Here is a 9,399-nt window from a genome sequence, read left to right on the forward strand (position 1 = left end):
TCTCTTAGCCTGTGCCAGGCACTATGGTTGGAGTTGGAGCTACTGCAGGATAAAAGACAAATTCCTGGTTTCCCGAAAATTGGGTTAAAGGAGAAGGAAGGAAATAAATAATAAAGAAGAAGTATAGCTTCAGATAATGACGGCTGTGAAGACAACTAAACAGGATGATTCAGGTTGGTGTCAGGGAAATCTCTCTGAGGAGAACTTTGAGCTTAAAACTAAAGGGACCAGCCATTCAAAAATCTAGGAATAGAGTGTTTCAGACACAGAGAATGGCTAGAGCAAAGACCCCAAAGGGGAAACAAGTTGCCATGTGTTCATAAGGCTTGGGGTGTGGGGGTGGAGTGGATGTGGAAGGAGGGGTGAAGGAATATGGAAAACTGGGAGAGGTAGCCACTGACCAACTCATATAGGACTCATATAGGACCTGTGGTTACGACAAATTTGGATTTTATTCCAAATACAAAGAAAAGCTTCTTGTTAAGGAAGTTTTAAACAGAACAATGATAATTTATTTTACATTTTTTAAAGATCTTTGGTCTGTGGTGTAGAGAAGCTACTGTGGAGACAAGGCAGGAAATAGGGAGACCAATTAGACAGTTGCATTAGCTTCCTATTGCTGCATAACAAATCTGCACAAACTTAGTGTTTTACAGGTCTGGAGGTCAGAAGTCTAAAATCAATGTGTCTGCAGGGCTACTTCTCATCTGGAAGCTTCAGAGGAAAAATCTGTTTCCTTGCCCTTCTAGAAGCCACTTGCATTCCTTGGCCCATGGCATCCCTTCCTCACCTCATTATAACCCCTTGTTTCCATTGCCACGTCTCCTACTACTGACTTTGATCCTTTTGCCTCCCTTTTATAAAGACCCTGTGGTTATATTAGGCCATCCTAGATAATCCAGGGTAATCTCCCCATGTCAAGAGATCTTTAATTTAATCACAAAAGTCCTTTAAACATGTAACATAACATATTCACAAGTTCAGGTATTGGGACATAAATAACTTGGGGGAGATATGGGGGTGACCCCAGAGGTTATTACAAAACTCTAGGTGCTTGCAACATTTGCAATCAGATTAGTGTATGCTTCAAAAGTAGAGTCAATAGGACTCATACACAATTGGCTGTGAACATTAAGAAGAAAAGAGGAATCATGGATGACTTATAGGCTTTCGATTTGAGCAAATGGGTGATGGTGATGCCATTTACTAAGACAGGAAAAACGTGAGAGGTAAAAGTTTTGTGAGAAGAAGAAAGGGGTTATTTTGGTCTTGTAATATCTGAGATTCCTATTACATATCCAAGTGGAACTATTAAGTAAGCAGCTACATACACAAGTTTGGAGTTCAGTGAAAAGGTAAAAGTTATAACTGAAACTGGGAAGGCATCTTCATAGGCCCATGGTACTAGAACAGTTTGGTGAAAACCCTCCTATGAAGCTGTCAGCACGAGACCACTCTGCAATGACTAGCACTATAAATAGCCTCTAAAGATCCCTGGGTCTTGCTGTCACTAGCTCAGAAATCAGAGTCCTGGTTGTAAGCACCAGATTGACCAATTATAGATTATATGCTTGAGCCCAGGCTTCCCTGCTGGCTCAGTGGTAAAGAACCCACCTGCCAATGCAGGGGACTTGGGTTCAACCCCTGTGTCTGGAAGATCCCCAAGAGAAGGAAATGGCAACTTACTCAAAGTATATTTGCCTGGGAAATCCCAAGGACACAAGAGCTTGGCACACTACAGTCCTTGGAGAGTTGGACATGACCTAGCAACTAAACAACAATGCTTGAGCCCTAGTTCTGGGGTGGATGAGGTTCTGACTCTTTTATCTTCCTTGCCTTTCACCAAGACCCACATGATGGAGGATTACAAATAGGTTCAGATCCTGGAGAACTGAAAGCCAGCATATATCTGCTACACAAGGTCTTCAGGGTGCTGGACATTTGGAAGAAACTGTGAAATCATCAGAGACTGGACATATTTAAGATGTGCTGTAGACTGCCAGGGAATATGAGGGCTCACCTGATATTTATGGTCATGAATTTAAGTGAAACTAGTTACAGACTTGTGTGATCCAAAGGTTGCCCTAAATGATGAGCTTTGTGCTCTGACCCTCTGTTATTCATTGAACATTGAGAAATGTTTTTTAGAGGTATGGGCTTCGTGTTGGTGACACCAGGGTGAAGGAAAGAGCCCTGTTGTGCTCAAGGAGCACAGAACAAAGAGACCATGATTCATCCAGGGCCTTGTCGGGATTAGCCATCAAGGTGGACACATCTCACCACTTCCCAACTCTTTGTGACCTTATGGACCGCAGCACGCCAGGCCTCCCTGTCCATCACCAACTCCCAGAGTTTACTCAAACTCATGTCCATTGACCCTTCAGCTTGCTCTAACATAGTAAACATGGATGCTTACATTTAAATTAATATCAGGCATTGGCAGTTCAATGGTTAGGACTCAGTGCTTTCACTGCTGTGAGCCTAGGTTCAATCCCTAGTCAAGGATCTAAGATCCCACAAGCTCATGTGCTTCAGCCAAAAAAGAAAAAAGAAAAAATTCAGTTCTTTAGTTTCACTAGCCACATTTCAAGGACTCAATATCCCCATGTAGCTTGGATAGTGCAGGTATAGATTAGCATTTCCATTAGCACAGATTCTATCAGACAGCACTGCTGTGGATAACATCGAGGCTGGCATGCAATGAATGCTCAGCAAAGAGTACTAAGCAGTGCTATAATTTATAGCCCAGCCACCTTCCTACCCAGGCTTCCTAGGTGGTGAGTGGTAAAGGATCTGCCTGCCAGTGCAGGAGATACAGGAGACTAGGGTTCAATCCCTGGGTTGGGAAGATCCCCTGGAGGAGGAAATTGCAACCCACTCCAGGATTGTTGCCTGGAAAATTCCATGGACAGGGGAGCCTGGCAGGCTACAGTCCATGAGGTCACAAAGAGTGTGCACACACACAGGCACCTTCCATTATTTGGATACCACCATCTTGATTTCTGCCATTACCCAATTACCACCTGCATTGGTAGTTAACACTTTTAAGTTGACTCATTTTATACATAAAGTTTATTTAATATTATTATCATAAAACTACCATGCGGTCCAACAATCCCTCTACTGGGCAAATACGCTGAGAGAACCATACGTGAAAAAGATACACGTACCACAGTGTATACTGCAGCACTATTTGCAATAGCTAGATGTCCATCAACAGATGAATGGATTAAAAAATCAGTGGTACATACATATGATGGAATACTACTCATCATTAAAAGGGATGCATTTGAGTCAGTTCTAAAGGGGTGGATGAACCTAGAGCCTATTATACAGAGTGAAGTAAGTCAGAAAGATAAAACAAAATTGAACATCAATGAATATATATGGAATCTAGAAAGATGATACTGATGAACCTATTTTCAGGGCAGCAATGGAGACGCAGACATAGAGAACAGACTTGCAGACACAGTCGGGGAAGGAGAGGATTGGATGAAGTGAGAGCAGTGTGGAAACATATATATTACCATATATAAAATAGATAGCCAGTGGGAATCTGATGTATGACTCAGGAAGCTCAACTCGGTGCTGTGGGACAACCTAGAGGGGTAGGATGGAGTGGGAGGTGGGAGGGGGGTCCAAGAGGGAGGGGACATATGTATACCTATGGCTGATCCATGTTGATGTATGGCAGAAACCAACACAATATTGTAAAGCAATGGTCCTCCAATTAAAAATAAATAAAGAAAAGCAAAAACAAAATCATTATCATAAATGGAAAACCCATATTTTTGCCATAAATAAAAGATGATAAAAACAAGTACTATGAAACAAGATAATGTGGCTAAATTTTAAAACTTTAGATTTAAAAAGTAAATATAATGAATAAAAACAAGAAGGAAATGAATCAATTTATGAAAACAAACACCTGAAAATAAATTCTCCAATGAGAAAAAATGGAATCGTTTATGATCCAGTTAGGAGTAAAGATTGCTCAGTGAACAAAAATATTGAAAGTCTCTGTCAATAAGACATGGTTAAATTCTAATGTTGTCAAGCACCTGAAATCCTACCTTGCAATCAGGTCGATGGCTTTTGGCTTTTGGAGTATATGTGGCAGGAAGCTGGGTCACTGTCTCCCAGCTGTACAACCCAGACAGCTTCTGGCTCCTTCTCCCTTACCCAAGGAGACCTGGGGAATGAAAACTTGTTTCCAAATCCCCTCCCACATCCTGGTCTTCAAAAAAGGTCTGCACAGCACCAAGGGCAAGACAGATCATCCTGGAACTCCACCATCTACTTGAGGTCAAGTGCAAGGCCACTACCAGAAAACCTTGGAGGAAAGACCCGTGCTCCTCAGCCGTAGGGCCTGCAAGAGTGTCCTGCTTATACCACCTAAGGTAATCTCTCAGAAATGCTGGGGTCACACGTGTCCACCATTTATTTTATTAGCTTTTAATCAGAGCTAGGGTTTGAATTAGGATCAAGGGTCTTATTTAGGCAAGGGTTGATTAATTTACAGCTGCAGCCACTCTAATGCAATCAAGGTACCTGGAACATAGAGTGACGGTTATAAACACAGATGCTGCATCCTAGCTGCCTGATTTTGAACCCCAGGTCTTCCTCTCCTTGTCTAAATGACCAGAGAAAAATTACCTTTTATCCCCATTAAAAGATAATTTAAAAAATTAAAAGGTAAAATCATGACTCATACACATATGTAAGAGCTATTTACCTTAGCATTATAATGAGGAAAGCAGGTAGGTGTCACAATCCATTCAAAGGAGACTCCAAGGAACAAACACACATATAGAACAGGAATATTGAAATCAGTGTACATGGAAGCAAATTGACTTTTCCACAAGAGGAGAGTATCGTCCCTCAAACAAACAGAATCTGAGTAACCAAGGATAGGAATCATGGCACTGCCATCATTTCTCTGCAATTTAGAATAGCAAACAAGCTCAGAAGCAACGAAAGGCTCTAATCAGCCCAGAGGATGAGCTCTAAACACTGCAAAGTTTTCCAGTGGACACCCACTAATTTTTTTTGCTTATTCCAAATTTATGTAAATCTTCTATGCCTCAATTTCCTCACTGGCAAAATGGAGATGAAGTTCAAAGTTCAAGTGCCATGGGGAGGAGGAAATGAGTTAAGGTGGGCACTATCACATCCTACTCATCTGGATGGGAGTTGGCTGTTCCCGTTTCCTATTTGTCAAGGTATGTTCATTCTACAGAAACAGATCCTGACAACAAGCGTAAATCAGCGTCCATCTTGACAGATACTGTGCTAGTTTGACTATTTCCAGTTTCTGAGACCACACCTCGGATTTTGACCTGTCTCACTCTAACCCCAATGTACTGACTTTAAGATCAGCTTAAGAGAAGAAAGGAGGGAGGGTAGCACCAAAACACAACAGGAAGTGAAGTTGGGCAGGTTTGGGTTCAGGGTGATGGGAGTGAGGTCCTGAGGTCCTGAGTGAGGTCCTAGGTGAGGTGATGGGAGCCCTCTTGAGTCTGTGAGAGGTGGTCAGGTCTGGTGGGGGCATCTGACAGAAGGTGTGGGGGCATCTGAGAGAGAGGTGACCAGAGGGAGATGGCCAAACCTCCCCCAGAAGTGTTCTAGAAGTCTGGGTCCCCAGAGGGAGAGGAGGCCCTCCTGGTCACCACGCCCTGGGCTGAAGCCAACCAAACACCTGGAGCTGCCATTTCCTTTATTCCTCCTGTCAGTCAGCCAACAAGTATTCACTGTGTGTCTTCTCGGGAGACTCAAGCCTCCAGAGACTTCTGCCCGACTGTGCCCCCAGGATGTAGTCCTGGATTTAGTGTCCTGGAAAGACAGCACGAGAGCACTGGACTGGGAGTCAGGGGACCTGGGTTTGTCGTTGGTCCTTCTCTGTGTGGGACCTTGAGCAAGGTGCCTATCTATAGTTACTTCTGTGTAGTACATACCTCCAAATGTTGGTTTCAGGTTTCAGTAAGATAATCCATGTAAAGAGCTCACAGTAAGTGTCCAACAGATGTATTTATTAATAATTTGTTTTGTTATCATTACATTAAGGACTTAGACTAAATTGCTGAAGTCACTTCCATTGCCAAACATATGAGCTTATGCTTCTCTCCCCCAGCCCCACCTGAGAGCCCTAGGGAAGTTTCCAGAGTCCATGAGTGCCTGTGGTTAGCACTGGCCTTCCCCCTTGCACGTGGCAAGATAAGGGAAGTAGGCGCTGCCACCAGGGCCCCCCTCCAGGCAAGAGTCTCAGGGGTGGTGGTGGCCCTCCCTGGGCCCTGCCTGCAGTGCTCCTTTGGGCCGGTAGGGGACGCCCCAACCTCACCGGACAAGTGCGGCCACAGGCAGCCCTAACCTTCCCAGATCTTGTCGCATCACCTTAGAACATTAAAAAATCCAAGAGTGTTCCCATTGTTTTTCAAAATAGTGAAAACTCAGCCTTCTGCTGAGGCTAGGAGTTTCTCTGTAATGGATATCATTCATTCAATCATCGAATGTGGACTGAACAAGCATCCACTCAGGCCAGGCACCATTCTAGGTGGTGGGGTCACGGGATGTCGACCAAATTCTCTGTGAGAGGAGGAATTCCTTTTTTCTCACACAATACCTGGCTTATATTTATTAAGAAATTATTATAATTTCACTCATAATAATGAGTGCCAGGCTCATTGCTGCTTGCTTCAAATATTGCATTTGTACTCAGTCACTCAGTCGTGTCCGACTCTTTCTGACCCCATGGACTGGAGCCCACCAGGCTCCTCTGTCCATGGAATTTTTCAGGCAAGAATGCCGGAGTGCGTTGCCATGCGCTCCGCCAGGGGATCTTCCCAACCCAGGGATCGAACCTGGGTCTCCTGCAATTCCTGCATTGCAGGCAGATTCTTTACCACTTTGTCCAACCCAATGTATTATCTCTTGAACTCTCATAGTAGTCTTGTGAGATGAGTGTTGTTTGACATCCAGCTTCTGGAAGACACTGAGGCACCAGCGAGTAGAAAGATGTGGCTCGGTCACACCCTTAGTAAGAGGTGGAGTGGAGGTTTGAACCTGGGCTCACTGACTTCAGAGCCAGCCACCTCGCTGCACTGCCCCTGACAGGGTGAGGGACGGGTGAATGGTGCAGCCTGAGGGCAGCCCAGACCAGAGACAGTGGTGGGAGAAGGGTAGGAGATGGTGAGAAGGGAGGGAAGTCAGAAAAGCGGCCAGCTCTGGGCGCAGTAGTAAAACCCAGGACTCTGCTCTCCATCTGTCGTCTCTCCCCACCACCCTCCCATGCTCCATCCCCTTTCCCACCCTGCTCCACCCCCAGCACAGACAAAATCCTGCCTCTTGGGTCCTCAATTTTTGGACTCTGAGGTCCAACTCAGCACTTTCTGGCTGTGTTTCTGAAGAAAAGTCACTTCTTTGATCTATATGAGCCTCTGTTTCCTCAGACTGTAAAATGGGAATATTCTGCTTACACTGCTTTGGTGGAGTAGGACGTGAGAAAGCCCAGCAGGAAAGCCAGGTTTCAGATATTTTCCCCTCCTGCTCAAGCAGTGCCCCAGTACAAGCCCTCAGTCCTCCGAAACACCTTCCCCTCCACCCACCAAAACCCCAGTCTCTGACTAACCTCAGCTAGTGGTGCACAGGCCACCCATCTGGCAGCTAAATCATGCTAACGTGTTCATGACAGATGGTTAGATACATCACACACACACTCCATTTTTGGAGGCAGTTTGGGCAATATTAGACAAAGAAAAGACTCTAATGGTAGGATTTCAGGTGCTGTGGCTTTGGGGAGATTCAAAGCAATTCCCAGTACCCCGCAGATGACACCCCATGGGCACCTTGCCACACGCTCCTAGAAGGTCAGAAGTGTGCAGAATTGGGTAATGGCACTCATGAAATACATGTGAGCTTTAACAGGGTTACCCCCCTCGTTGATGCTTTCCTTCCTTGCTGAACCTCAGGAAGGAGAGGCCATCACACCCCAGGTTGTATGAGGGGAAACTGAGACCCAGAAAAGCAGGTGTGGTTATAGTTCAAGTCATCCCAGGAAGGCTGGAGGTCTGGGGTATGAAGAACCCTGTGTTCTTCCTGCCTTCCTCCTCCCCCTACTTTTAAGAGTTTAGTGAGTGGGACAAGGAGCCCCTTTATTCATGACGATTAGGGATGCTAAATTTTTAAATTTCCGTGCTGGGAAGTGAAGGACAGGAAATTATGTAGCCAGAGTTTCTGTGCAAATTACCCAGGTGTCCCAACTCCCCAAAGTAACAGATGCTCTTCATCTCTTGTCTTCTGCCATCATTTATCCTTGATTGTCCAGGGAAGCTGACTCCAGCGCTCTGAGAGACCAGCAGATGCAGATTTATATGGCAAAACCTAGAGAGACACGGTGAACGGCCCCTTGCCAGATCAGAGCCAGGTCCTGGTTAATAACATCACTAAACCACTGACTTAGTGAGTCACAATACGAAACTGTTAAGAGGCCTCCAAGATCGTTCTAGTCCAACGCTTACCCTTCTAGTTGCTCAAAGATAAGAAACCTGAGTGAGGCCCAGATAAGGAAAGTGACTTGCCCAAGATCATGAAGCTCATCACGGCAGAGTAGAGGCTGGAGACCCGAAGCCCCAGGCCCATGCACTTTCCATTGCCTTTCACACCCCTCTGAATGTCCCTTATAGGTGGTAGGGAGGCATGGGCCCTCTTGCTTAGCCAAGGGCAGATCAGGCTGTCTCCTAGCAGGTGGGCTCAATGCCAAGCTCAGCCCTCCCTTGGGGACAGAAGAGCTGAGGCCTACCCTTACACCGCAAGCGCCAGGCACTGGGTTAAAGGCTATAGGAGACGGCTTCCTGCTTGGCCCTCATCCAAGGCCATTTCACAATGTGGGGAAGAGCGCTAGGCTGAGAGTCTGGGCTTAGTGCTCCCTCCACCTCCACCCCAGCCCCTCTCAGACCCCCTGGGTACAACGAGCCAGGCCCTACCTGAGACGGGCAATGAAGCAGGATAAAGCAGAGAGCTCATCCTGGCAGTGTTCTGAGTGGTCCCCTGAGGTGAGCAGTGGGTGCCCTGAGGTGAGCAGTGGCTGCCCTGCAGGCAGCAACCATTCTCCCTTTTCCCTGGCTGTCCACCTGCCAGCGTTTACACTGGGAGAACCGTGTGTAGACCGGAGATGGTCCACTCGATCAGCCCCGTAGTACTCTCATTATGAGTCAGAGGGGAATCTGGAAGCAAGCTTGGAGAGGGGCAAGGCCGTGGGCAGCTTCCTGTAATGAGGCATGATGACGATCAGAAAATTCCGGGCAGGGAAGCTGAAATCATGGTCCTCTCCCCTCACACACACACACACATACACACACACACCCCAGGCTGGGGTGACTGCAGTTCACATGGGAACCAGGGCAG

At 46.1% G+C, this 9,399-nt stretch overlaps 1 long non-coding RNA gene across 1 annotated transcript; it reads right to left on the minus strand.

Moving 5' to 3' along the window:
• Positions 1-6,008: 6,008 nt before the first annotated feature.
• LOC121819962 (uncharacterized) lies at positions 6,009-9,182 on the minus strand. The gene is made up of 2 exons (XR_006060345.1): positions 8,979-9,182; positions 6,009-8,376 (listed from the first exon to the last, which is right to left on the minus strand). It is a non-coding gene; the product is annotated as an uncharacterized LOC121819962 (long non-coding RNA).
• Between the last annotated feature and the right edge of the window lie 217 nt (positions 9,183-9,399).

The sequence above is a fragment of the Ovis aries genome, chromosome 7 (assembly GCF_016772045.2).
Source record: "Ovis aries strain OAR_USU_Benz2616 breed Rambouillet chromosome 7, ARS-UI_Ramb_v3.0, whole genome shotgun sequence".
Taxonomy (NCBI): domain Eukaryota; kingdom Metazoa; phylum Chordata; class Mammalia; order Artiodactyla; family Bovidae; genus Ovis; species Ovis aries.